This window comes from Vulpes vulpes, chromosome 1 (genome assembly GCF_048418805.1).
Source record: "Vulpes vulpes isolate BD-2025 chromosome 1, VulVul3, whole genome shotgun sequence".
In the NCBI taxonomy this organism is placed as follows: domain Eukaryota; kingdom Metazoa; phylum Chordata; class Mammalia; order Carnivora; family Canidae; genus Vulpes; species Vulpes vulpes.
Window position 1 is genome coordinate 7,767,337 of NC_132780.1, and position 25,900 is coordinate 7,793,236.

General features: G+C 47.2%; 1 protein-coding gene across 3 annotated transcripts in view; it reads left to right on the forward strand.

Annotated features, from left to right (window-relative positions):
- SIPA1L3 (signal induced proliferation associated 1 like 3) overlaps positions 1-25,900 on the forward strand; it is a 234,407-nt gene that overhangs the window by 79,269 nt on the left and 129,238 nt on the right. For all 3 annotated transcript variants that reach the window (XM_072751507.1, XM_072751505.1, XM_072751511.1), the window contains one exon: positions 14,835-14,902. The gene's annotated coding sequence lies outside the window, so the exon portion shown is untranslated. The remainder of the gene's footprint in view (positions 1-14,834; positions 14,903-25,900) is intronic.

Genomic DNA, 25,900 nt, shown 5'->3' on the forward strand with positions numbered 1-25,900 from the left:
CAAGGAGGGAGGGTGCATCTGCTGAGAACACAGATTTGCACCCCTGGACTAGCTGCGGGGGAGGCTGTGAGAGCCAGTCCCTGGCCTTGGTAATATTTGATAATGGGATGTAGGCCCAGCCTTCTACTGTGGCTCCTAGGTGGGAAATTCCCAAATCATAAGAAAGATTATGATTTGCAAAAATTATACAGCCAAAATGTTTTAATTCCTTAAACATTAAACCATTGTGTATATGTATGTATGTGTGTGTGTGTGTGTATATATATGTATATAAAAAAGCAAGAGCACTTGGTAAAAATACGTAGTTAGATAAACTTTCACAAACTGAACACACTCATGTAATCAGCTCTAGAGCAATACTTCTAGCCTCCAGAAGTCCTTTTCCTGTTCTCTCCCAGTCACTCCTCCCTTCCAAGCAAAACCAGTCTCTTAATGTCTCTTGACACCTGACTTTGGACTTTATGTAAATGCTTCCCTATGTCTGGCCTTTCTAGTCAATATTACATCCATGAGACATCCATGTCATTGTATGTAGATAGATTTCATGCTTACTCCTGTATACAGTCACAGGAAGACCTGACTGGCAGGAAGAAGTTGAAAATAGCTAGAGCAAAATGTGCAAAGGCCCCTGGGATAGGGTAAGCTTTGGAGGGAAAGGGGGCCGGTGTGATGGGAGCATTTGAGCAATGGGATGGGTAAAATGGAAGGAGATGATGTTTGAGGGATTTTTAAGCAGGAAAGCAATGTGATATAGTCTCTATTTAATTTGATTGCTCTGGCTATGTGTGGAGATTAAAAATCTAGGAAGGCAAGAGTGGACTCTGGGACACCAGCAGGGAGTCTGATGGAGTTGTGAGGGTGGTAACTTGGCCTAGGAAAGAGGAGAAAAGAACTGGATTCAGGATATATTTTGGAGACAGTGGCAACAGAACCTGCCAATGAACTTGCCATGGAGGATGAGGGAGAAAGAAACGTAAGATTCCATTGTGTGTCTGCATCGTACTTTGTCACTCCTCCCTGCTGGTGGCCGCTCAGGTTGTCTTCCATTTTCCTCACTCACAGAGCCAACACCCACATGCACACACATCCTTGCTGAGCTGGCCCTCGAGGATCAGGGACAAGGGCATCCCAGGCAGAGGGAACCGCTGAAGCAAAGGCGGGGGCCTCCCCTGAGCCAAACCCAGCTCAGGCCCGAGTGTAGGCTGCAGAACGGGGAGCACATGACCTGAATCTACTGCTTGCATCGAGTGGACCGGCTGCCTGTCTTGAGATGCTTTTTCATGCCCCCCATCCCCCACCTTCCCCAGAGCTGCTTTTTCCTCCCATCCCCTCCCCTCTGCAGGTTAGTCTGGAGCTTCCATCAGCAATGGAGCAGCAGGTGCTTATGTTGGAGTTGCTGCTCTATGCAGGGGCCCTTGCTCTCTGCAGTCAGTTTTGTTCTCCTGTCTCAAGAGTCATGGTGGGGCTTAAATAAGCATTGGCTGGCGAGGCCGTTGGTTGGGGGCCAGCCGGAGAGGATGTCTGGCCTGTAGGAAGTGAATGAGAAGGCCTCTCATTTGTATGAGCCTGATTCTTTTGTGTCCTTTGTCCCATTCACTCCTGTTTCTTGTCTCTGGCCTTGTTCTTGAGAGTGTGGCTCCCTCGGGCAGCAGCAGCTGCTGCCGGCCTCCTTTGCCCTTTCGGAGAGACTTGGGGCATCTGGGAGACTGTAGGCCACTCAGCTAGGGGAGGGCAACTCAGTCAGCATGAGTTTAAAACAGTGTGACCTGCAAGCATCTGAAGAGAGAGAGCCATTGGTGCCCTCAGGTCCTGGGGGTCTGGGTCCCACCCTGGCTTGGGCTTCTCTCTCTTATGCTATTGGGAGGGGCTGGCCTTGCCGACTTGTCAAAATTAGCATCTCTGGGAGTCTGCTTCCTTGCCTGCCCAAGGGCTGTAGAATAGGAGGAATTGTGGATCACGGGAAGGTAAAATCACATGTTTCAGCTCATACTAGGTCAAAAAAAAGAGGGGGAGGTGGGAGGCAGAGAGGGACAGTCTTGAAGGAGAAAAATATAGGGCATTAATGAGCTCAGCTAAGTACTCTCCCAAGCTGCCGGAGAACCTGTGAATCATTGCAACCTCATTAGAAGGCAGCCTGAAAAAGAATTTTTATTTATTTTTTGAGTGAGTAATATATGCACGTGATAAAATATTCAAGTGGCACCCAAAAAGATATGTTAGTGGTTCCCCCACCCCCATCCCATCCACTGTAACCTAGTTCCCCTCCCATGAGGACACCCATTTCAGGTGTGTATTTAGAGATACTCCATACAAAAACAAGTGCATATTATACATTTAGTTCTACACCTTGATCTTGGAACCCATCCCATAAGATGACTATATAATACTCCATAAAGAGTCTTCAGTGCAACACTCCCACTCCTGAGAATCTACCCTATAGGGACACCTGGGTGGCTCAGTGATTGAGTGTCTGCCTTCGGCTCAGGGAGTAATCCTGGGGTTCTGGGATCGAGTCCTGCCTCAGGCTCCCCACAGGGAGCCTGCTTCTCCCTCTGCCTGTGTCTCTGCCTCTCTCTGTCCCTCATAAAGAAATAAAATCTTTACAAAAAAGAATCTACCCTACGGAAAGAAGTGGCCCCAGTACCAAAAGATGTTTATAACAGAATGGTTTGCAGTGGCAAATAAGCAAACAAAACCCTATAAATAAGATAAATACCCATTTTTTCAGGGAATGATTGAGTGAAACATAGCACATCCATGCCATGGAATATCAACTGCTAAAAGCACTACTAGTCGATTTGGAGGTATTATTGTGATATATTTAAAGGAAAGCAAGATTCAGAGAAGTAAGATGATATGATCCCATTTATGGAAAAATACAGTGACAAAAGTTGATGTGTCTGTTGTGTTTGAGCGATGGTGTCGTACCTCCATTCTCTTCCATGCCATATGGCCTGCTTAGCTCAGCATTCTGTGTAAAAGGTGCTGCAGTGTCCTTAACTGTGGTCAAATCAGACTTTGTATGTTGGTCAACATTAGAGACTTGTTGGAAGGGTGCTCCAGCCTGCAGGTGGGGGGCTGGTGAACCTCACCTGGACCTCTGTCAGACCAGGAGAGGCTAAGGTGGGTGCCTCATGAGTACTTGGAACTGACCATGACAAGCACTTAGACCTCCTTCCCAGTCTCCTAGAATGAAATATGAAGAGTTTGGTCAGCTGTTTGAAGTGTTCATATCTGCCTCTCATAAGAATAACACGGGAGAGTTATAGAAATGCTAGAGTCGAGGCATCGGGTCCCTGGCTGTGGGGCAGGCAGTACAGGCAACAGTCTTCCTTACGTCCACAACATAGCCCACCACGCAAGAACCACCCAGTGAAATGTTTCTCATGCCCTCCTCTTAAACCAGATAAAACCGGTTGCTGGGGAGAGTGGAACTGGAAGGAAGGTTCTAGGTAGGCACACTCCCACCAGACCATTGCATCGCACCCCTCCAGGGCCACCGTGTGTGCTGTGGTCTGTGATCGTGGTGACCATGGAGATGTTCTCTGCGAGACTCTGCATGCCTTCCCCTTTCCTACTTCTAGTTCCAGGGTGAGGATGCATTCTTCCAGAATTCTGGTATGTCCCTCAGAATGGATGTTGTTGGCAGTGGGTTGGGGCTGGTGACCCGTTTGGGTTATAACTTGTCTTCTGCTGGGCTTCACTTATAGTGGCAGGGAAAGCTAGAAGGGCCAAATTGAGGCTTCCTCCCCTGACTAGACCATTTGTGTTCACAGTGCTTTCTCCCCCTCTTGACCCTATCCCTTACCCCTGCCCACCCTCGCTAACAAGACAGAGGACACTTCCTGCCTCTGTCCTCTCCTACAGGCTGTTCATCAGAAGTAAGAGCTCACTTCTTGCTGGCTTATCTCCTCTGCCCCGCCTCCGAGATGGAAGGACCTTATTGCTACTGACTTAGCAGCTTTTATCCTGCATAGGGTGTGTGTGTATATATATAAAGGACAACCTTCAAGTTTCTGGTTTGAGCAGATGGGTAGTTGAGGGTGTCTAGTGGTCCACTCTCTACCAGTGGATGGGAAAGAAACAGGTATGGGTGAGGATATTATGTTGAGGGTAAGGATACATATATGTTCCTATATGTATATGTGTGTGGGGAAAGAGAGAGAGAATTTAATATCTTTATTGAAAGGACAAAAACGTGTCTCCCACAAAAAGCCAGGCAGTGATTTTGTTCATTTATTCAGCTCATTTAACAGGAGTTTGGTGACTGCTCTTGTTCTGTGCACAATCTGAATCTGGCAGAAAATCACTCTGGAAAAACTCAGGAGATGGGACACCTGGGTGGCTCAGTGGTTTAGCGCCGCCTTCAGCCCAGGGCGTGATCCTGGAGACCCGGGATCGAGTCCCACGTCAGGCTCCCTGCATGGAGCCTGCTTCTCCCTCTGCCTGTGTCTCTGACTCTCTCTCTCTCTCTCTCTCTCTCTCTCTCTTATTAATTAATAAATAAAATCTTTTTAAAAGATAATTTAAAAAAAAAAAGAAAGAAAAACTCAGGAGATCTGCATGTGTCTTCCTTCTCTGCCTCACCCTCATGGCCACCCCATCAGCAGGGCCTGTGTGTCCTTGATTCTAAATTCACAACTCTCCCAGCCTCCTCCTTTCCATCCCTCTGCCCTCACACTCGTCCCGGCAACCACCAACTCTCCTTGGGCATGGCAGTGACCACTTCATGGTTTACCCTGCTTCTTTTTAACCCTGACAGTCTCTTTGTAACAACCAGAGGGATCTTTCAGGAATGTAGATAAGAAAACATCACATTCCTGCTCCCCATCATACTTAGAATAGAAAGCATATGTCTGACCATGGCCCCCCGGCCCGGTCAGTGTCTGCCCCATACTGGAGCACTCTGACCTGGGCCTCAACCATCTAGTCACACAGGCCTCCTGTGAGTTCCCTTGACCAGACTCACAAGTTCTCCTCCATCTCCTGGGATACTTGTTATTTTGTTGTTTTTTAACTTTCACTAGAGACTTTATTATCAACACAGTCATTGAATCAGGGTAGCCTTTTGAGTGTCTTTTAATTGAGGTATAATTCACATGCCATGAAATTCACCCCTCTTAAAGTACACGATCCAGTGGGTTTTGGTGTATTCACAAGGTTGTGCAGCCTTCACCAGTATCTAATTCCAGAACATTCTCATTGCCACCCAATCCCCTGCCAAAAACTACTCATCAGCTGTCCCTCCCCCTCCTCCCAGGCCACCACTAATCTACTTTCTATGTCTATGGATTTGCCTCTCCTGGACATTTCATGTAAACAGAATCATATAATACATAGTCTTTTGTGACTGGCTTCTTTCACTTAGCATAATGTTTCCTGTGTTCATCCACGTCGTGCATGAGTCAGTACTTAATTCTTTTTATGGTTGAATAATAATCCGCTGTGTGGATGGTGCCACGTTTCATTTATCTATTCTTCAGTTGATGGACATTCTGGGGTATTCTTATTTCCACTTTTCAAATGACTTCTCCTTTCTCTTTAGTTCTGGGCTAAAATTCACCTTGGTTTCCCAAATGGTGCTTCTCATCATTTGTGCTTAAAAATGTATGTGTTTGCCTCTGTTTATTTCTGTCCTTCGTTCTGGACTATCAGGTTTGTAAGGATAGGAACTGTGCCTGCTTTGGTCTGTGTCTTACCCTACACCATGCATAGTGCCCAGCATACGGTAATGCTTAATAATTGCTGAATAAAAGACTCAGTAGACCTCCTATAATTCTTTTAAGGTTTTATTTATTTGAGAGAGAGAGTGAGAGAGAGCAGAGCACGAACTGGGGGAAGAGCAGATTTCCTGCCTGAGTAGGGAACCCGACACGGGACTTGATCCCAAGACCCTGGGATCGACCCTAGCCAAGGGCAGACTTAGCCACCCAGACCCTGGCCAAAGGCTTAATCAGCTGAGCCACCCAGGCTCCCCAATCTCCTATAATTCCTATTTCACCTCCTTGTAAGGCAAAAATGGTGGTAACCCTGTTCTGTAGGAAATTCTACATCTAGCTTTCTGCCTGGTTTTGAGGAGAGATCAAGGGTCCTCTAAAGCCTGAGGGCACTTAGGTAACAGACTTCTAGAGGGATTTCTCTGGTATAGAGACTGTCCCATTGGCCATCTGCTGTGTAAGACAACAGTAGCTTTTGAAAGTACACTTGGCTGCCTGTAGCAGAGACTAGAAATAACACCAGTATAAACTCCATGGAAGATGGTTTCTATCCTGAGTAAAATGTCCACAGGTTGGCAGCCCAGGGCCAGTATGACAGCTCCAGAGGATCCTTCTATCTTTCTGCTTCACCATCCCTAGCAGAAGGCTTTCATCCTTAAAGTGGCATCATGGTCCACTGTGATCCCTGGAGTCAAGCCAATGAGTCTAGTCCAGGTGGAAATTAGGGTGGGGGAATGGGCACAGAAATGTAATCCAGCTCCGGGTCTCTGGTGAGGAAGTTTCCTTCAGGCCCCACAACAACTTCTGCTTACTCTTGTTGGCCACCCCCAGCTGCCGGGCAAGTCAGGACGCGTAGTACTAATTGAGCACCTGGAGAAGAAAGGGAAGAATGGCTTTTGGGTGAGCAGCTAGCACCCAGTAGGTCCATTTCCTGCCCACAGGACCCTGAGTCCTGGAGCCAGCTTCTCCTCACCGGCCTGGACCTTCAGGTTACCTTCCTTCCCTAAGTGGCCAGAATCAGAACCGTGCCTTTCTCTGCAGAGAGGGGGGGTTTAAAGCTTTTCACGGGCCTTTAGTATAAAAATTCACTATGTCACCAGCAATAAGAATAATTTTATCTCACGTTTATTGAACACTCACCACGTGGATAGGTTCTGCTGTTCACAGAGTAATTTTTGCAGTGCTCACAACACCCCTATTATCATCATCCCCATTTTAAAGGTAAGCAAACTGAGGCACAGACAGGTTGAGTAATAACCCTACATGTTCTTGCTGCTAATAATGTTTTTTTTCATTCTCCCCTTTCAGTATCTTATGAATAAGAGGATTAAAAAATAAAGCTTGACCTATTTTGGTAGAGTGACCACTGTGCTATCTTCCATCTGATTAGCTGAGATCTAGGGAGTGCTTTGTGGAAAAGCACCCGGCAGTCAACCACATTGATGGGCTGTTTTTATGGAGTGCAGGAAGGGGCTTAACTGTTGGCACATCCAGCAAATGGCTGGTGACAGGAGGAAAAAGGATCCACAAGCTAGGCAGGATTTCCCTAGCCCATGAGCCGGGGGCCAGCAGAGCACAGTGCTGTTGTGCCAGTGGGCTGGGCTTGGCCCTTAGAATCACAGTCACCCCCACTGCTCTTAGAAGTCCATCAGGATAAAGAAGGCTGTTTGAAATTCAGGTCCTCTGAGGATTAATTGAGACACCAAGTCCTCTCTAGATGCCTGTGATCAGTCATGCCTAGTGGAAATCTCTGATTCCTGAAGTTCATCTCTGAGCCCAGTCCTTTTGAGACACCTTAAATGCATGTGAGTGACTGTTCTCACTCTCCAGGGTGATGGCACAGCACAAGGCTGTCAGAGCCTGGCTGCGGCAAGGTGTTTTAGTTAGGTGAGCACGTGGCTGCTAGTACCAGTCTAAAGTGGTGTTGTCATTTCAATACAAATGACATTGTGTCAGGGGTGCCTGGGTGGCTCAGTGGTTGAGCATCTGTCTTCTGCTCAGGTCATGATTCCAGGGTCCTGGGATCAAGTCCCACAACAGGCTCCCCACAGGGAACCTGCTTCTCCCTCTGCTTAGGTCTCTCTCTCTCTCTCATGAATAAATAAATAATATCTTTAAAAAAAAAGAATTTGTGTCAAATGATATGTGATTCAATGGCTTGGCTGAGGGCAGAGCACTGCTCTGACTCTCTTGCCCCCCTCATGGCCACAGATGTCTGCTGCACCCACCTTCCCCAAAGGGGCCAGGGCACCCAGAGAGCAAGTCCTTCTCTTTTGGAAGAGTAGTGTTCTGGGGACAAGAAGGACCCTCTCAGATCCAAGTATCACATCCACATTCCACTCTGGAACGAGGCAGACTAGGGAAGGGATAGAGGATTGTGTGAATGAGTCTCACTCTTTTGGTGAGGAAAATACTCTCCTAGAACCCCTGCAGGAGAAACCTTCACCTACACCAACATGAAGATAACGCTCCTGTGTTATCTTCTAGACACTTCTGTCTTTCCTTTTGCAGGCAGTCTTTGAGCCATCTGAAATGGACATCTGAATGTGGACTCAGATGGCTTTCAAGGCTGAGCCCGTTCTCTCAGCTGCTGTGCTTGGGAAGTGGCATTGGTGGTGACCCTGGAGCCAGACCCACGGGGCTCAAATCCCAGTGGATTTGTGCTATCTACTTGCTGCAGGATCTTGGGCAGGTTACCTCTTTGTGCCTTAGTTTGCTGGTCGGTTAAAAATGGGGATGCTAGCGGACCCCCTTCTCGGGGCTGTTAGGAGGGTAAATGAGTTGATGGTTAACTGAAAGCAATGCCTGGTGTGTGGGCACATTAAAGCAGAACCCTGCTTCCAGCCAGAGTGAGAATTTGCAAGGCCACAGTGGTCTGGGAACTCAGCAGGGAATCCCAGACCCATCAGTGGGGAAGTGAAGTGTGTCACTGAGGTTACCGTCTCTTCCTCTTTACAAGAAATTGCCACCCGCTCTCTCAAAATGTCTGATCCTATGTACGCTCCCACCCGCAGTGACGGAGAGCTCCCCTTAGTCTACAACTTAGTACATCTGGTCATGTCAAAGCCTGCCCTACTGGCAGGTCGGCTGTGCGGGAAATGGCCACGCACTGTGGCTTTTCCTCGGTACTTTCTCTACAGTGGGTTTGTCTTGTGCCACTCTTCTGCAGAGTCACTTCAGCTAGGCTGGAGGCAGGACAGCCATGCGGCCCCCAGGACAGTGAAATCCTGCATCATGATGCTTACCCTCTGGTGGCAGGTGGGGGATGTGAGACCCTCTAAGTCAGTGCCCCAGCCTTAGTCATATCTGTGGACTGAATCAGTCAATGAAAGAACTAGGGCTAAGTCGTTAGCGTGTTATTAATAGAATATAGGTCATAGGAGAAAACATGATTAATTGCAAGATGATCTTAGCGGCTGCCATACAGTATAGCTAGTTGAGGACCTAGATTTTCCCAAAGCAAAGTCTTTTCACATAGCAGCATTTCTTTGTTGGCAGGTGGGTAGAGGCAGTTGAATGAACAGATATTTTCCTAAAGCACTCTTTCAAAGATGGGCTGAGGATGGGTGTAATGGGAATCTTCTCTAAATGAAGGATGATTGAACCACTTTATTAATAGGTGGGTAGGTCCTTGATGCTCCAGTGTGAAGCTGTGGTAAGGTCTAGAAAGGGGAAGGCAGCTTGTAGCAAAAGGCCCCAGTGAGCTGGATTCTCCTATCAGCCACTTACATGATAGGCTGCATGGAGGAGAAAGGTCTGGCTGCCCCCCTCAGTGCTTGGTCAGGAGGGGTGCATGTAGCTGGGCCCTCTTAGAGGTTGGATGAACACTGCCCAGAGTGTGTGTCCTACTCCAAGACAGAAAACGTAACAGAAAGCTGCCATCTCTGGACACAGGGAGAGAAGAATTGATAGGTGTGGTGCTAGCCTTTGGGGCCAGTGATCCTGCCCGCTGGAAGAGCAGGTGCCAGCAGGCATAATCTCTGACCCATCTGATTAGTGGCCACTTCTTTACTTGGTCATTAGGGAGGAGGTATAAGTGGATGATCCGTTCCATATGAGCTGAGATTGAAATATAAGGAAAGAGGACCTTCTGGGTGACTCGGTTGGTTAAGCATCCAACTCCTGGTTTTGGTTCAGGTCTTGATCTCAGGGTCATGAGATTGAGTCCTACGATGGCTCCAAACTCAGCGTGGTATCCACTTGAGATTCTTTTACCTCCACCCTCTCCCCTCCTCTCTGCTCCTTACTATCTGCATGCTCTTGCTCTCTCTCTCATAAATAAATGAATAATCAATCATTTTTTAAAAAAGAGAGAAAGACAAGGAAAGGATAGAAATGTGAGGCCCAGAAGTACAGGAACAGAAAGGCCCAAGTGTGCCAGCTGCTTTGGGGTCAGGGGAACAGCACCCTGGCTGGTCGCCCCACAGAAGCACCTCCCACGGAGCCAAGGCAGTAATGCCTGCTTCGTAAGGTTTCAATGAGGATCAAAACCAAGGTCAGTAACGTGTAAATACTTTGAAATGTGATATGAGACTGGTTTTCCGTATGTTATTTTGGAAGGGGAAACTTGTCAGATGCTCCCCTGACAGCCCAATTTTTAAAGCAGAAGAGAGTGGAGCTGCTGTTGGTAAATGGGGTGTGGGGGGCTTGCAGCCTCCCCCACTGCCTCCCCTTCTCTCTGTAGTGCCCTCCTGGGGCTCTAGAGGGGCCTGGCTCTGCCTCCAGCTAGCCCTGAGCCCCAAACAAGTCATGTAAGCATTCTGAGCCTCAGTTTCCTGACCCATCAAGTGGACACTTCAAAGGAGATCAGTGTTCTTCACCCAGTTCCTACAGACAGGGGCTTCAGAGGCCTTTGGCATTTTTGAAACACAGTATTGTTTGTTTTTTTGTTGTTGTTTTTTTTTTCTGGAGAAACATGACACAGTTTTGTTTTGTCAGCTTCTTAGAAAGGATCATGTTCACCGAAACGTGAAGGAATGCGTATTGATTCCTGAGATCCCTTCCGGTTCCATCAGTCCGTTATTTCTGTTGTAAATGACAGGATCTTGCAGCTCAAACTGGCTTAAACTGCGAAGGGAAGTTAATGGCTTTGGGACCCGAAAGTCCCAGAGCTGGCCTGACTGGAAGCAATACTCAGGTATTGTCAGGAATGCACCCTTCTCCACTTCTGGGCTCTACGTGCTCAGCCTCAGCCTCGACCTCTTCTCCGGTGCCCCCCACCTCCAGGTGGCCGAGAGCCCTCAGCAGCCCCTGCCTTCCGTCCCATGCTCTCCCCCAGTGCTTCAAGCAAACTTTCCAGGGCCTACTCTGATTGGCCCTGCTTGGACCATGTGTCTCTCCCAGAGCCAGTCGCTGTGGCTAAGGGGAGGATCCATGGTCACGCTGGGGAGTCAGGCCAGGATACCCTCTCACCCCCAGGTTATGTCATCTGGGATTCTCTTTCTTGGTGTAAATCCTGGGAAGTGAGATCCATGGCCCTGTGAGTGTAGCCTGTGTGACACACAGGTGGGCCAGCTGCGCTGTTGCTCTGGCTTGGGTGCTGGGATTACTGAGGCAATTCCAAGTCCATCCTCCTCTCCCAGGTGGTATGAGGAGGGGCTCTGGGAGCTCTGGGGTCCTGGCTGGACTGCTGGCCCTGTAGTCCACCTTTGCTGCTGTTTTCCCAACCCTTCAGCATCCTCCTCTCTGCTCTGCTGTGGCCCTTCCCATGTATGAGGGACCCCAGTACTCATGGACTTGACAGCTCCCCCCAGTAGGAGAGACGTGGCACTGCTGCACATCCCGGCTGATGTGCCTTTAAAGAGCCATATACATCACTCTAGAGAAAGGGGGAAGGGGGAGGAATGAGAGTGGCAGAAAAGCAATTTCCACTGTCATTTAAAAGGTAGCTATTAAAATTTTACAGGAGTTTTATTGCAGGGGCTTCCTGATGATCCCAGGACATTTTTTTTTAATGGAAAATCTGGTGATAGAGGAAAATATTCTGGGTGCTTCTGATTCCCTCCTGCCCTACCAAGCATCTTGAAAACCACAATTGTCAGGGCTTCATAGACTAGTGTAGGGAAAGCAACTACCCAAGAGGCTATTTCTGAGTTTTTAAAGAATATGTGTTTTTCTGTGTTTGGTCTTTCTATGTATAGTAACTGTGTCTAATTTTACTTTGTGCTTTCCGAAATGGCTTGGTAGTGAGCTATGGGAATTGTCAAGAACTGCACTCTACTCTGCCCTTCTGTGTTAATCGAGTCATTGGTTTTGTGAACAAATGGAAATTCAGGTCAGCCTGCTTAAGTATCAAAGGAAGTGTTTGAACTCAAGGCCTGGGACATTCTGTACAAAATGGCTTCAGGTGTGGCTAGATCCAGAGCCTCACAGGAGGTAGCCAGGACCCCGTTTTCTTCTACTTCCTGGCTCTACATTCCTCTGTATTGGTTTTGTCATCAGATGGGCTCTGAGGCAGCTCCACATATATATCCAACCAGCTAAGCTGGGCCCCAAGAGAAACAAGCCATCTCTTTCCCTGTAGTCCCAAAATGTGTCCTGAGGCTGCTGTTTGTTGAACCTGATCACCCTGGTTTCAACACCAGAGCCACCCTGAGCCATCTCTGAGGCCAGGAGCAGGGAAGAGGAGGTTCAGTGGCTTTACTGCCAGGCCTCGAGCATATGACCAGCCTTCCCTTACCCTTACGAACTCATGGTAGAATGAGGGTCATTCCCACAGGAATTCCAGGTGCTGAGTGGGAAAGATACAGTTCAGGGGACTCAAGAAGGGAGATGGATGCAGGGTGGGCCGAAACTGCCAGTGCTTAGGACCCCTTCCCATACAGCTCACCCCTTCCCATGCTCACCAGTTGTTACCATCCCTGGGAACCTGCTCCACCTTTATTTTACCCTATCTCGAGGGTATCTCTGGCTTTGGCATTTTTTTTTTTAAGATTTTATTTATTTATTCATGAGAGACACAGAGAGGCAGAGACATAGGCAGAGGGAGAAACAGGCTACCTGTAGGGAGACCAATGCGGGACTCGATCCTGGGACTCCGGGATCATGCCCTGAGCCAAAAGCAGACACCCAACGGTTGAGCCACCCAGGCATCCCTGGCTTTGGCATTCTTGATCTCAGGTCCATGGACCCTTCCATCCAAGGATGGAATTCAGAGGATCATAAAGTTGGCTGGGGAAAAAAGTTACATCTTTATTTCCTCTGCCATCTGAAATTTAACGTTTCCTTTCCTTCCGAATGAGGGCTGCAAGCCACACTGTATTGGCAATACCTGTGACTGTGTCACCACTAGAAAGTAAAACTGTTTCCATATCACATTTTAATTGTTGCAGATACTGCGAAAGATCATTTACATTCATCTATTTCTAAATTACTCTAGTTATTAAACCCACACTAGGATCTTGTAATTTAAAGCATTCATAAAGAAGCAGGAATATTACCATCTCTCAGATTAGGTTTTATTTTACACACACTTTGATATCTTAATATAATTGGTTTCCTTTATAACCTTGTGTATTGTATTTTGTTTACTTAAAAACATGATTCTGAGGGGGCACTGGGTGGCTCAGTAGTTGGCTCAGGTCATGATCCCAGGGTCCTAGGATCTAATCTTGCATCAGGCTCCCTACAGGGAGCCTGCTTCTCCCTGTGCCTATGTCTCTGCCTCTCTCTGTCTCTCATAAATAAATAAATAAAGTATTTTAAAGAAGAAAATAATAAAAACATGATTCTGAGAAGGAATCCACACTCTTCTTTAGCAGGCTGCCCTCAGGGATCTGTGGCAAAGAACCCCTTTTAGCTTCTCTAGGAACCCTTAGGGGCAAGATTATTGAAGATATCCTGATTCCTAGATTCTGGAATGTTGGCTAGCTGCTTGTTAGGTTTTCTTCCTGGGAGCTTCTTGAAGGAGCTGGCTGGAATTTGAACTCAGCCTGGGTGGTTGGGTAGCATTTGGACATTGTGGTATTGGGGAAGTGGGGCAGAGAGGCATTGCCAGCCAGTAGTTAGCTCTCTTTTCATTGACCGCCATGACCGTTGGCCTAGCCATGTGGTCAGGAGCGAGGTCTAGGACCAGGCTGCCTGGTTTCATCCCAGCTGTAATACACTTCTGACTGGCTGGGCAGTGTGTGCCTCACTTCCCTCTTCCATAAAATAGTTGAAATCGTAGTGTCTATTTCTTAAGGTTATTCAGAGAATGAAATGAGTCGGCATGTGTCTACTAGGACAGAGCCTTGGCACATAGGGAACAAGAATCTAACTTAATGGCCATTCCTTATAAAAGGGTTCTAGATTATCCCTTCAGATCTCATCTCCCTGCCTTAAGTACCTGATCTAAACTGAAATGTGAGGGTGAACAGTACAGACAATGGCCGCTCGGCCTGGAGACGTTCGCTCATCATAAAATATCTGTATTGAACAACTCTACTAAATATTCAAAAACATAACCATATAAAGTTTTCATGAAATATCCATTCATATATGAACAACCATTCTAAATATTTTAAGACATAAATTAATAATATAAAATTACAGGTCAGAACAAGTGCTATTTCTCCACTGCTCCTCTGCTCACAGTTGTCTGAAGGAAATATCCTCATGATAGCCTTCCACCCGCCCCTGTCACCTCCCTGCCCTCACCTCCCTCCACTTGTCCCGTCACTGACCTGGTGTCAGGCACACGGGCCTCCTGCTGCTCCTAAAATGCCCCCCACACATGCTTTGTCTCAGGTCCTTTGCAATGGCCATTCCTGTGGCCTGGAAGGGTCTTGCCCAGATAGCCACACAGTCTGTGTTCCTCCCGCAATGAAGTGTCAGTTCTCATCTCAGGCTGGGAAGCAGCAGGCCCATCACTACGCTCACCCCACTTACTTTCATCAAGACACCACTACTCCCTGGCTCCACATCGTGTATTTGTTTATTGTCTTCCTCCCCCCACTGGATTGTCTACTCTCTGAGGACAGTGACTTTGTCCTGGTCGCTGACATACCCTTGGGTGCTGAGCACAAAGCAGGTATTCAGTGAGTATCTGTCACGGGAGTGAATTTGTGAATGACAGAAACTGCGGCAAGAAGGTTCAGGTTGGCCAAAGATGTAACCTCGTGTTGTTCTTCTCCGTAGATGCACAGTCTTTGACATCAGATCCCCTGGGACCCTCAGGGAGCAATAGTGCCTGGAACACACTGAGGGTGAGTACATTGTGGCTGTTTGTTGGCTTCAGTTGTGCGGCTAGTGCACGTAGGCCTCTCTTATTTTTAAAAGTTACTTTAAAATGCATCGAGGGAAAAATGGAGGTCTCCTTCACTGTCTCCTTCACTGTCCTGCCCGCCACCCACAAATGTGACATCCTCCCTTGGAGGTAATTACATCACTGGTCTGGGGCATTCCTGCCAGAGCTTTTCTGACTCATGGCCGTCCCTACTTCCGCTTGTGCACATGTCCCCAGTTTGCAGAGAACCCGTGCTGCATGCGGCTGCTTCTCCTGCAGGTTTCCCACTGTCCGCAGTAGCGGTGCGTCCTGGAGATCTTTGCTCATAGCAGACATGAATGTAGCACACTTTTTTTTTTTAATTCGATTTTAATTTCAATTTGAATTCAATGTACTTTTTAAAATGTACATGGAAAAAATTTTAAAAAAAATTTAAAATGTACATGGAATGAAATTCACTCTTTTGTGTACATTTCTTGGAGTTTAAGCAGATGCATTCAGTTGTGTATCTACCAATCCCATAAGATATAGAATGACCATCTCACTGCCCTTTGCAGATGTGCTGCTTCCCTACAGGCTGAATTCCCTACGTAATTAAAATGTGTACGTACAGTGAATACTGGTGATGTAAAGATTTTGAGTATGTTATAATTAGGTTTCTGGGGTTTTTTGCTAGTGAGCATCCTCCTTTGTTTCTTTGGCATAGACTAAACAGTGGCGTTCCAGTTGATAGTGGGGCATTCCTAAGTGAGGACATTGACCTTTGTTGGCAGGCTGCAGTGAGGGTGCTTGGGAGCAGTGGGAGTAAGGGCATTGTCTGATCCTTGAAGCACTGGATGACCCTAATAGTGTGGAAAGTAGAGACAGAAGATTCTGGCGTCCAGACTCTGCACACAGGGAGTGCTGTTGGCTGAGTTGGAGGGAGTCAAACTTTGGGAACTGAGTGAATCTGGATAGCAGCTTCTCTCTTGGCTGTTTGTTGGGTCTCTTCACATTCCTTCATCCTGGCCTAAGGCTCTGCTTGCATACCTAGAGTACATGTTTGTGGGACAGTCTCAAGGGGCCACATTTTCACCAAAGAATGCTTCTTAGCACAATTTTTTATTAACTTTTTTATTTTGGGGGTGCCTGGGTGACTCAGTCAGTTGAGTGTCTGCCTTCGGCTCAGGTCATGATCTCAGGGCCCTAGGATCAAGCCCTACATTAGGCTCCCTGCTCAGTAGGAAGTCTGCTTCTCCTTTTTGCCCTGTGCTCATGCACTTTCTTTCTCTCTCTCTCTCTCTCTCTCTCTCTTGCTCCCAAATAAATAAATAAAATCTTTAAAAAAACAAACTTTATTTTGAAGGAATTTTAGATTATAATAAAGTTACAGAAAGCATACAGAAAATTCACATATCCACCCTTCTTTCAGTGTCCCCTACTGTCCTCATTACCATCTTACACACCTTGGCATAACCACCAGAACCAGGCAATGAGCACTGGTCTAGTATGATGAACTAAATCAAAGGGTTCAGTCACGTTTTGCTACTTTGCTACCGATGACTCTCTTCTATCCCAGGATCCCACTCAGGATGCCATGCTGTGTTCAGTTGTCCTGTCTCCTCCATCTCCTCCAAGCCGCGGTGGTTCCTCAGTCTTCCCTTGTGTTTCTGACCACAACAACAAATAGGCATTTAAACACCTTCTGTTATGTTCCCTGTACTGGGACCCTCAGGAATGAACTGAACAGAAGCCTTTCCCTCCGGACACCGACATTCTCTAGAGAAGAAAACAGCAGACAGGCAAACAAGTGAATGGGGTGGGGATGAGAGCTACAGAGAGAAGAGTGATGCAGGAAAAGGGGGCTGCCTGGGAGGAACAAGCGATTGTAGGCAAGGTAATCCAGGAAGGCCTCTCTGAGGAGGGCCCCAAATGGGAGTAGCCAGGCAGGTGCCCAGCCTCACTTATCCCCGGCCGGGGGAGATAGAAACATATTATCTCACTTCGTAACACAGTTTCGGGAATCCTGGCAAGTAGGACAACGTGTTCCCTTTCTGTGGGGCAGCCCCTACTTCGCTCTCGCCCTTTGTCCCCCTGTGAAAATGCCAAGTGTTGCCAGATCTTCTGATAATCTTTTCCCCAATAGAAGGCAGAAATGAAGAATTCTTGCTAGTCCAATAAACCCAAATTATGTTACATCAGATGATTTTTAGTGATTTGTGTGGATGAACATATTTTGTTTACATTGTATTTGCTATTATTAGTTTTTAACTTTTGCAGCAAAAGATGCCAACTTTCATTTCGGTAGTAATGTAGATTCCTTTTTAAATATATGTGTATGTATATACATACATACACATATATAAGTTAAAAATGAACTGGTTTACTAGGGCATCTGGCTGGCTCAGTCGGTGGCGTACACGTGACTCTTGATCTTGGGGTCATCAGGTCGAGCCCCACACTGGGTGCCAAGATTACTTAAAAAGAAAATTTTTAAAATAAAAATGAATTGGTTTAGGGATCCCTGGGTGGCGCAGCGGTTTGGCGCCTGCCTTTGGCCCAGGGCGCGATCCTGGAGATCCGGGATCGAATCCCACGTCGGGCTCCCGGTGCATGGAGCCTGCTTCTCCCTCTGCCTGTGTCTCTGCCTCTCTCTCTCACTGTGTTCCTATCATAAATAAATAAAAATTAAAAAAAAAATGAATTGGTTTAGAGAAAATATCAAGTAAATAGTGGCACAGATGGGACTAGATGCAACTGAAAAGGAAGAGCAGAATATGGTGATGGAGGCTTGGGAAGCACTGTTCCAGCCCATTCTCCCACTCTTTCTCTCTAGGTCAGGGGTTCTCACCCAGGGACCTAAACAAAGGTTGGCAAACTATCACCGTGGATGTGTGCCCTGAGCTATTTGTGTTACGGTGGGTGCATCAGCCAGGAATGCTTTTAGCTGCAAGAACAGAGGACTCAACTCACAGTAGCTTAAACAAATGAGGATTGATTGCTCTCCCATAATAACCAACTCACAAGTACTTGGCTATGAGATTAGTTCAGGTGCTGAGTGGTGTCCAGCCTAGAGCTTCTTGGATTCACTTGGCCTTCCCCTTGTGGTTGCAAGGTTGCTGCTGTGGCTCCAGCCAGAACCAGGAGGAGAAAGTCAACCCCAGCAGCATGAGTTTTCTGGTCGTGAACTGCTTGAGCACTCCCCCCAAAATCCCCCCAGAAGATTCCACTTATATCTTACTGGCTGAAATGTGTCACCATGGCCTCCCCTAGCTCCAATGAGGGTGGGAAATTTCATTTAGGCTTTCAGCCTCTCCTGGGGAAGAAGCCAGGGGAAAAAGGACTTGAGAATGTCAGTTGGGTTAGCCAACCAACAATGTCTGGCTCCACAGGGAAAGAAAACAATAACCATTAATGTTAATGGGGACTGACTCTGTGCCCGGCCCTTCCTTGAGCACTTGACGTGAGTGATCTCATTCAACCCCTGCACTGGCCCTATGAAGTTGCTGCTGTGATCTCCCCACAGTAGTGACTTGGAAACTGAGACACAGAGTGGTGATGAAGCCACTTATCAAGTAGAGGAGCCAGGATAGGGACCTTTGCAGTCTGTCTCCAGAGCTTTTGCTCTTGGCGCTTGTACTGTGTTGCTTCATAAGAGGCCCTGGGGCCCTAGACTGCTGGCTGTATGACCTGAGTTTAAATTCTTCCAGCCCGGGAAGAATGGGACAGCAGAATCTTGCTTTGGGCAAGTTTCAGTCATTGCAAAGCTTTCTGGTGAATCACATTCCCTCCGTGTGATCACCTCACCTCTCCCTGATTCTGCTCTAGTCCTGGTGAGTAGCACCAACTACATGTCTTCTTCCTGGCTTGCAGATAGATGGCTGAGAAGACTTCTTCTTTGGCCTCCCCTTTCCAAACAAATGGTACCTGTGCTTTTAATTCATCTTCCTGGAATGAGGCTCTGGCCTTGTGTTCTTTCTTGGGGTTCTACTGGGCCGATTCAGCACACATTTAACAGGTTCCTTCTCTATGCCCATCCCTGCAATATAGTGGCACAGGGAGGCAGGCCTTCAGTGACAGTGACAGCCCAGAGCCATCAGGGCTGTATGGGGGATGCCCAGGGGCTGGTGGGCCACCAGAGGAGATGCCTGGCCAGCCTGTAGGTCAGGTGGGGCTCCTGGAAGCAGCTTTGGGCCTTAGAGGAGGAAGAGATTCATCAAAGAGCAGTTTTTCCTTCTCTGTCATGTCCCCTTTCTTCAGTGAAACTGCCACTAAAGCTCTTCGAGAGAGAAGAATCTTCCACCCCCTTCCTCTGTAAAATGAGGGGTTTGGACTCACACATTGGGCGCTTCCCATTTCCTGGTCCCATGCTGGGTGCTAGGCTTACAGGGATGCCTTCCTGGAGAGACAGTGTTTTGGGAGAGCTCTGTAGGTCAACTGCCTGGAGTGATGACAGTTCTAATATGGGAAGCCACAGGGCTAAAGAAACTTGGAGAGGACACCAAACCCTGACTTGGGGTTTCAGAGCAAGCTTCTTGAAATCAGAACAGCAAAATAAAAAATGGTTGGACATGGCGGAGGGCACAGGCTCCATCCAGAATCCACCTAGGTCCAGGGTAGGGAGGGCAACCCGGGAGCCTTCTAACCCTTCCCAAGTGACTGTGGATCTCAAATACTTAGGCCAGTGCCTGGCACAAAGTAGTTACATAATAGACAAGATCATGGTCATCGTGGTGGGTGGTGGCTTATACGCGTTAGCCTTTACTGTGTGTCAGAGGGTGGGCAGCTGAGTCTCCAGCCTATAAGGTAAGAAGCCCTCACTGGTCCCATTATGATTATTTATTTACCAAATATGAGTGTTTACCATGTGCTGGCATGGTGCCGGAATATAGCCGTGCCTGGGAACAGGACTCGTCCAGCCAAGGCCTGGGCCAGAAATCTTGTGGGAGCAGAGCAGAGCTTCTCTGGTGTGTGTGTGTTGGAAACCCACTGCTATTGGCTTCCCAGCCCTTTTCCAACTCACTAGTCCCGGGGCCTTTCAGCACTGGCCGCTAGTGTGCAGGCTGCCCTTGACCTCTGTGGCCAGAACGCATGGATGCTCTGCTCAGCCCATCAGCGGAATCCCAAATTAGACCTGACAGTGTGATTTATTCTCTGGGATGGAGCCGGGAGGGCAGAGCCCCAGTGGGTGATTCCACGGGAAGGTTGTCAACCCGAATTAGCCCAGGTCCTTTCCTGCAGCCTTGCTGCTTCAGCTTCCTCTAGCTAATCGGGTTTTCCAGGCTGTTGCTGGCTTCTGGGCAGTCTCCTCCCGTCCCCAGGGGCTGAGACTTGGCCATGATCCCTAAGGAGCTGTGTTTGATGAGGGCCCCGAGGCAGGCTCTGTCTGGAGGGAGTGGGCGCTCTGGGTCCTTTCATCCCTCACATTAGGAATTGAAAGTGGCGATTCCCCAGGGACTAGTTGTTCTGTCCCCTTCTTCTCTTTTCCCCTCACTGAGATTCAGTTCTGGCCAGAGACGGCATTGCCTTCCTCCTTGCCTCCCATCTGTGGTCACGATTCTCTTCGTCTAGCTACCTGCCTTCATTCCCAGGAATGCTAGTGATAGGCAAGATTCTGCTGCAGTAACAGGTTGATCCTGAAATCCTAGAAGTTGGACACAACAGATGTCATTTTCTTACTTGTGACACAAGGCAGGTGAGGTGGGGGGTTCTTTATATTGTACCTCAGGACACAGGTTGATGGAGGCTCCTTTCTTGAAGTCTCTGGATAACAACACGTGGCCTCCAGGGTCACCACGTCAGGACAGGGAACTAGAGAGTCACATAGCAGCTATCAGATGCCAAGGCCCCGGGGGTGACACTGTTCACTTCCGCTCACACCTGGAACTGGTCACATGGCCCTGCCTAACAGCAGGGGGCTGGAAACAGGGCGGTAGGTGGTATTCAGTGAACAGAAGTGCCCTGGCCACAATAGTCAGGTGTGGCATTTATTAAGCACCTTCTGTGTGCCAGGCACCTTCCTGGAACTCATAGTTGAGGCGGAGAGGGAGGGGGACCAGAATCTAAGTAGGTAATTACAGAAACAGCTGTGTGATTGCATCTGCGCTGAGTGCCCTGAGGCAGAAACCAGGAGGGCATATCCGAGGGGGGTGATGTGTTTGGAGAGGCCCGGAGGCCTTGAGGGGAGACCAGGGGGATAAGACCTTGGTGGAATGTGAGGGAACCTTCCCATCAGAGGGAACAGCATGAGTGAAGTTCTGGACTGGGAAGAGCTTGGTTCTGCGAAGGAGCTGGAAGGCCAGTCTAAGTGCAGGTCCTAAGTGCAGGTCAGGACCGGAGAGGTTGGGAGGAGCTGGGGATTTGGAACACCTGCCTTTTGGAGCTGTTGCAAGAACTGAGCTCAGTTGTTTCAGCAAATACCGAGTTCCTGCTCTTTGGCAGGCAGCATTTCAGATACGAGAAACAGATCAGTGAACAGGACACACGAACGTCCCTACTGTTGGAGAGCTGGCAAGAAAAAGAAATGAGGTGGTTTTACCCAGTAAAAAAAAGTCTGACCAATAAACAGGGTCCTTTAACACCAAGGGCAGAGCATGGGTGCTTTTGGCTGCAAATAACAGAAAAGCCCGTTGGTGCTGCATAAGCTGTCAGGGAATGGATAGGCCCCCCAACTCCCAAGTCCAGGGGTTTTTCTGGGCCTGAGATTTGGCAGCTCAACAGTAACATCGAGGACCCAGTTCATTCTTCCACAGCTCTGCTGTCCCTGACGCTGCCTTCACGTTAAGGCAGGCCCTGACCACAGTCCTAGTGTGGCACTTAGGGACACTGGGCAGTCTCAGTTGGGAGCAGAAGCTTTTTCAAACTCCTGTGTGCCCCAGGGACCTCCACTAGCTCACTTTTGTGGGTAATGAATTGTAGGGTGGTGGGAGGGCAGGGAGGAGGATGGAGGCTGCTAACCCAGATGAGAGACCGGGGAGAACAGAGCCGAGGTGAGAACATGGGAGTAGCAGGCAGGTGAGGAGGTGCAGTGCACAAGGCTTGCTGATGGCAAGGCTGCTCGAAAGAAGGAATGCAGAGCAACAGACGTGGACTCACACAGATGTCCACCTTGCACTGTGGCTTCTTCCCGTAAAAATCATGGTCCACATTTGCATTTTACAGGCTCAGAAATCTTGCAGGAAAGAATCCTGCTTCTTTGGCTATGGGACCTTTTATTTTCTAAGACACCTAATAACACATTTTACCAAAAAATTGGAAAAATTTTGCTTTATGCTTCTCATCCTCCTCGCTGCATATTAGAGTCCTGTGGGGAGTCTTAAGAAACCCCAAGGCCTAGACCCCACCCTAGACCAGTTCATTAGAATCACAGAGGGTGGGACTGGGTGTGGGATGTTTTTTTTTTTAAAGCTCCCCAGATGTTTCCAGGGTGCGGCCAAGGGTGAGGACTACAACTTTATCGTGTCCTTGGGTGAGCTTCACATTTACAAAGCTGTATTGTTTGCATCTCTAATCATCAAAGTAATACTTGAGTGTTGTTTAAAAAAAAGAAATGAAAGGACCCAGATTCCTCCAAGATGATCACATTTGCAAACTAATATGTTCCCCATTTTTTGTTTTTGTTTTTTAAGATTTATTTATTCATAAGAGAGGCAGAGACACAGGCAGAGGGAGGAGCAGGCTCTGCACAGGGAGCCAATGCAGGACTCGATCCTGGACCCTGGGATCATGACCTGAGCCACCCAGGTGCCCCTCTTCCCAGGTTTTTTTTAAATACTTGTACTTAAAAAACCACCCATGCCTTAAAATAAGGTGCTCTCCATCTTTTCAAAGAGACTTTTTAAAAAAGTCTCTTTGAAAAGTCACCGAGGGCAGCCCGGTGGCTCAGTGGTTTAGCGCCGCCTTCAGCCCAGGGCCTGATCCTGATCCTGGAGACCCTGATCGAGTCCCATGTCAGGCTCCCTGCTTGGAGCCTGCTTCTCCCTCTGCCCGTGTCTCTGCCCCCCACACCCATGAATAAATAAATAAAATCTTAAATAAATAAATAAATAAATAAATAAATGTTTTAGAGCCTACTTGAACTGTGTAGGGATTATAGATAACATCAGCTGTCTACTTATATTTTGAAGTTTCTTAACACATTTAGAATCATGATATAAAAGATGCTGAAATCTAAGTATTGCCTATTTCTTCTCACATATCACAAAGCACTGTTTTACTCTTTACAGGCATCCTTATCACAAGAGTCACTTTTCAGGCCATTTATACATATTTCCAACATCCATTATTTCCATCTGAAAGTGTGATATGGTACTTCTTGAACTGATGTATTATGTTTTCACCAGAAACTATATCTCAGGTCTCAGGAACCCAGTCCTATATCAGACTGATGATTTTTTAAAAATTCTTTTAGTTGTGCATTGGTGGTCTCTAAAGTATAGCCACTAACTTATATGTTACATTTAAAAAAAATTTTTTTTAAGATATTTATTTATTCATGAGAGACACAGAAGGAGAGAGGCAGAGACAGGCAGAGGGAGAAGCAGGCTCCATGCAGGGAGCCTGATGCGGGACTCGATCCAACGACTCCAGAATCCAGGATCATGCCCTAAGCAGAAGGCAGTTGCCCAACCACTGAGCCACCCAGGCGTCCCACGTTTAAAAAGTTTAAAAAACGTGGGACGCCTGGGTAGCTAAGCGGTTGAGCTTCTGCCTTTAGCTCAGGTCGTGATCCTGGAGTCTCTGGATCGAGTCCCGCATCGGGCTCCCTCCAGGGAGCCTGTTTCTCCTCTGCCTATGTCTCTCCCTCTCTCTTTGTGTGTCTCTCATGAATAAATAAATAACATCTTTTTAAAATAATAATAAAATAAAAAATTTTAAAAACAAACAAAACCCTAGGGGTGCCTGGCTGGCTTAATTGATAGAATGTGTTGACTCTTGATCTTGGGTTAGTGGGTTCAAGTCCCATGTTGGGTGTAGAGATTACTTTTGAGTAAATAAAATCTTTAGAGAAAAAAAGACTAATATTTTTAAGTAGTTACTTAAAATGAATAAATGTTTGTGAACACATAAAAGTGGTTACATAAGCACTTGTTTTTGAGTCAATCAGACTAATCATTCCAGTATGAATAAAAAATGTCCACTGAGAATTCAATTTCATCCAGCCCAGTGGCACTCTGCATCAAGACAAGTTTTGGCATTACCTTACACACAGTTTTTTTAGTTTCCAAAATTCTAGTTTAATGCCTTTATTTATATTGTAAGACTTTTATATCAATTAGCTTGTTTAAAATAAATGAATGTTGTTTACAATTATTTGTCCCTATTCCTTTGTAAAAGAATCTTTAAAAAGCCTGTTTAAGTGACTTACAGCTCTTGGAATTACCAGGTCAAGCCCTTGGGAATATTTTCTGTTATAACATATGCCTCCTGTATGTCATTACAGAAACCAGCATCGTTTAAGTCTTTAGGTGCTAATGGGTCTTTCCTAAATAGTGCTCTGTTCAAAATAAGGTAATATGAAAACTCTAAAAGACAACTCTTATTTCTGAGGATCATTTTTGGGGGAAAATCTTGCTTTCTATCTGGGCAGATCTTGGATTCAAAGTAAGTTGGTTAGGTTAAACATACAGAATTAGCTCAATGCATTTGACTTTCCTGCCACAAACAAAGATTAGCTGGAGAGCCTGAGTTCTCTGACTTTCCCAGCTTTTAATCCCATTTATTTATTTATTTATTCATTCATTCATTCATTCATTCACCCATTCAAGCATTGATTAATTTCCTGTCAGCAACCCTAAGAACTGACGTAGAAGATTATAGTAAAAATGGCCTGTGTTGGGACCCTAGCCCTCCAGTACTACCTGTGTGACTGCAGCCAAAGCATTAACCTTCCTGTGCCTCAACTTTCCCATCCATAAACCAGAGGTGGTTATACTACGTACCTCAGGAGTCAGGGATTTCATACAGATCCACGATCCCAGGTGGAAAATGATCCAAACTGACAGGTTATCATTGCTGCAGAAATAGCCATGTAAATAGATGCTTCCCCAGACTTTGCCAGGGCACACACGGGTTCTTTTGCCTGTCTAAAATCCAAATTATCCAGAATTGCAAAACCCATCTGGCCTAAGCGGTTTGGAAAGGCACTTAACTTAGCATGGTGCCTGGCACATACTAAATGCTGTGTTAATGGTACTCATTTATTATTATTGTTATTTTAAAGTGCACACCTCTCCTTCCTTGGTCATCATCGTGGAAATGCAAATGATAAACACAATGAGACACCTTTACACACCCCCTCAATGGCTAAAGTAAAAGACAGCACAAGAGGAGATGAGATGAGGTCAGAGAATTCTGTAGAAAGCCTTGTAGGGACTGAGGCTTTCTCCTAAATGTATAGTGGGAAGGTTCTGTGCACAAGACAGACGTGATCTGAGTCATGTTAGGAGTCCCTCTGGCTGTGTGTGGGAGCAGGGGTGGGAGCCAGGAAACCAGGGAGGAAGCTCCTGCCAGGTCCATGGTCCAGGCAGGAGATGCTATGTGGCAAAATAGGCAGATCCTAGTATTTTCAAGGTGGGGCTGACAGTAAGCCCAAATGGACTGGGGGTGGGGCTGGGGGGGCCAGGGAAGGATGGCACTACGATTATGGCTCCGATACCAGGTGAATAGTGAAGACATTGGATTGGGGCCATCTGAGTGGAGGTTTGCAAGGAGAAGGCAAAGGTGGCATGAAGAATTGAGAATACACCTTTAGGTCTATTAAGATAAGATGCCTTTTAGGCAGCTGTGCAAGCTGGCAAGGAAGCAGTTGGATGTTCAGGTCTGGAGTTGAGGGGAAAGGTCCGGCCTACAGAAGGAAATGTAGGAGTCCTCGGCAAAGAGACAGTATTTAAAGCTAGGAGACCAGACGGGATCACCAAGGGAGGGATGTTGATAGAGAAAAGAAAAGCTGTCTGGAGTCATGGTGAAGAATCAGCAGAGGAGGCTGGGAAGAGGGTGT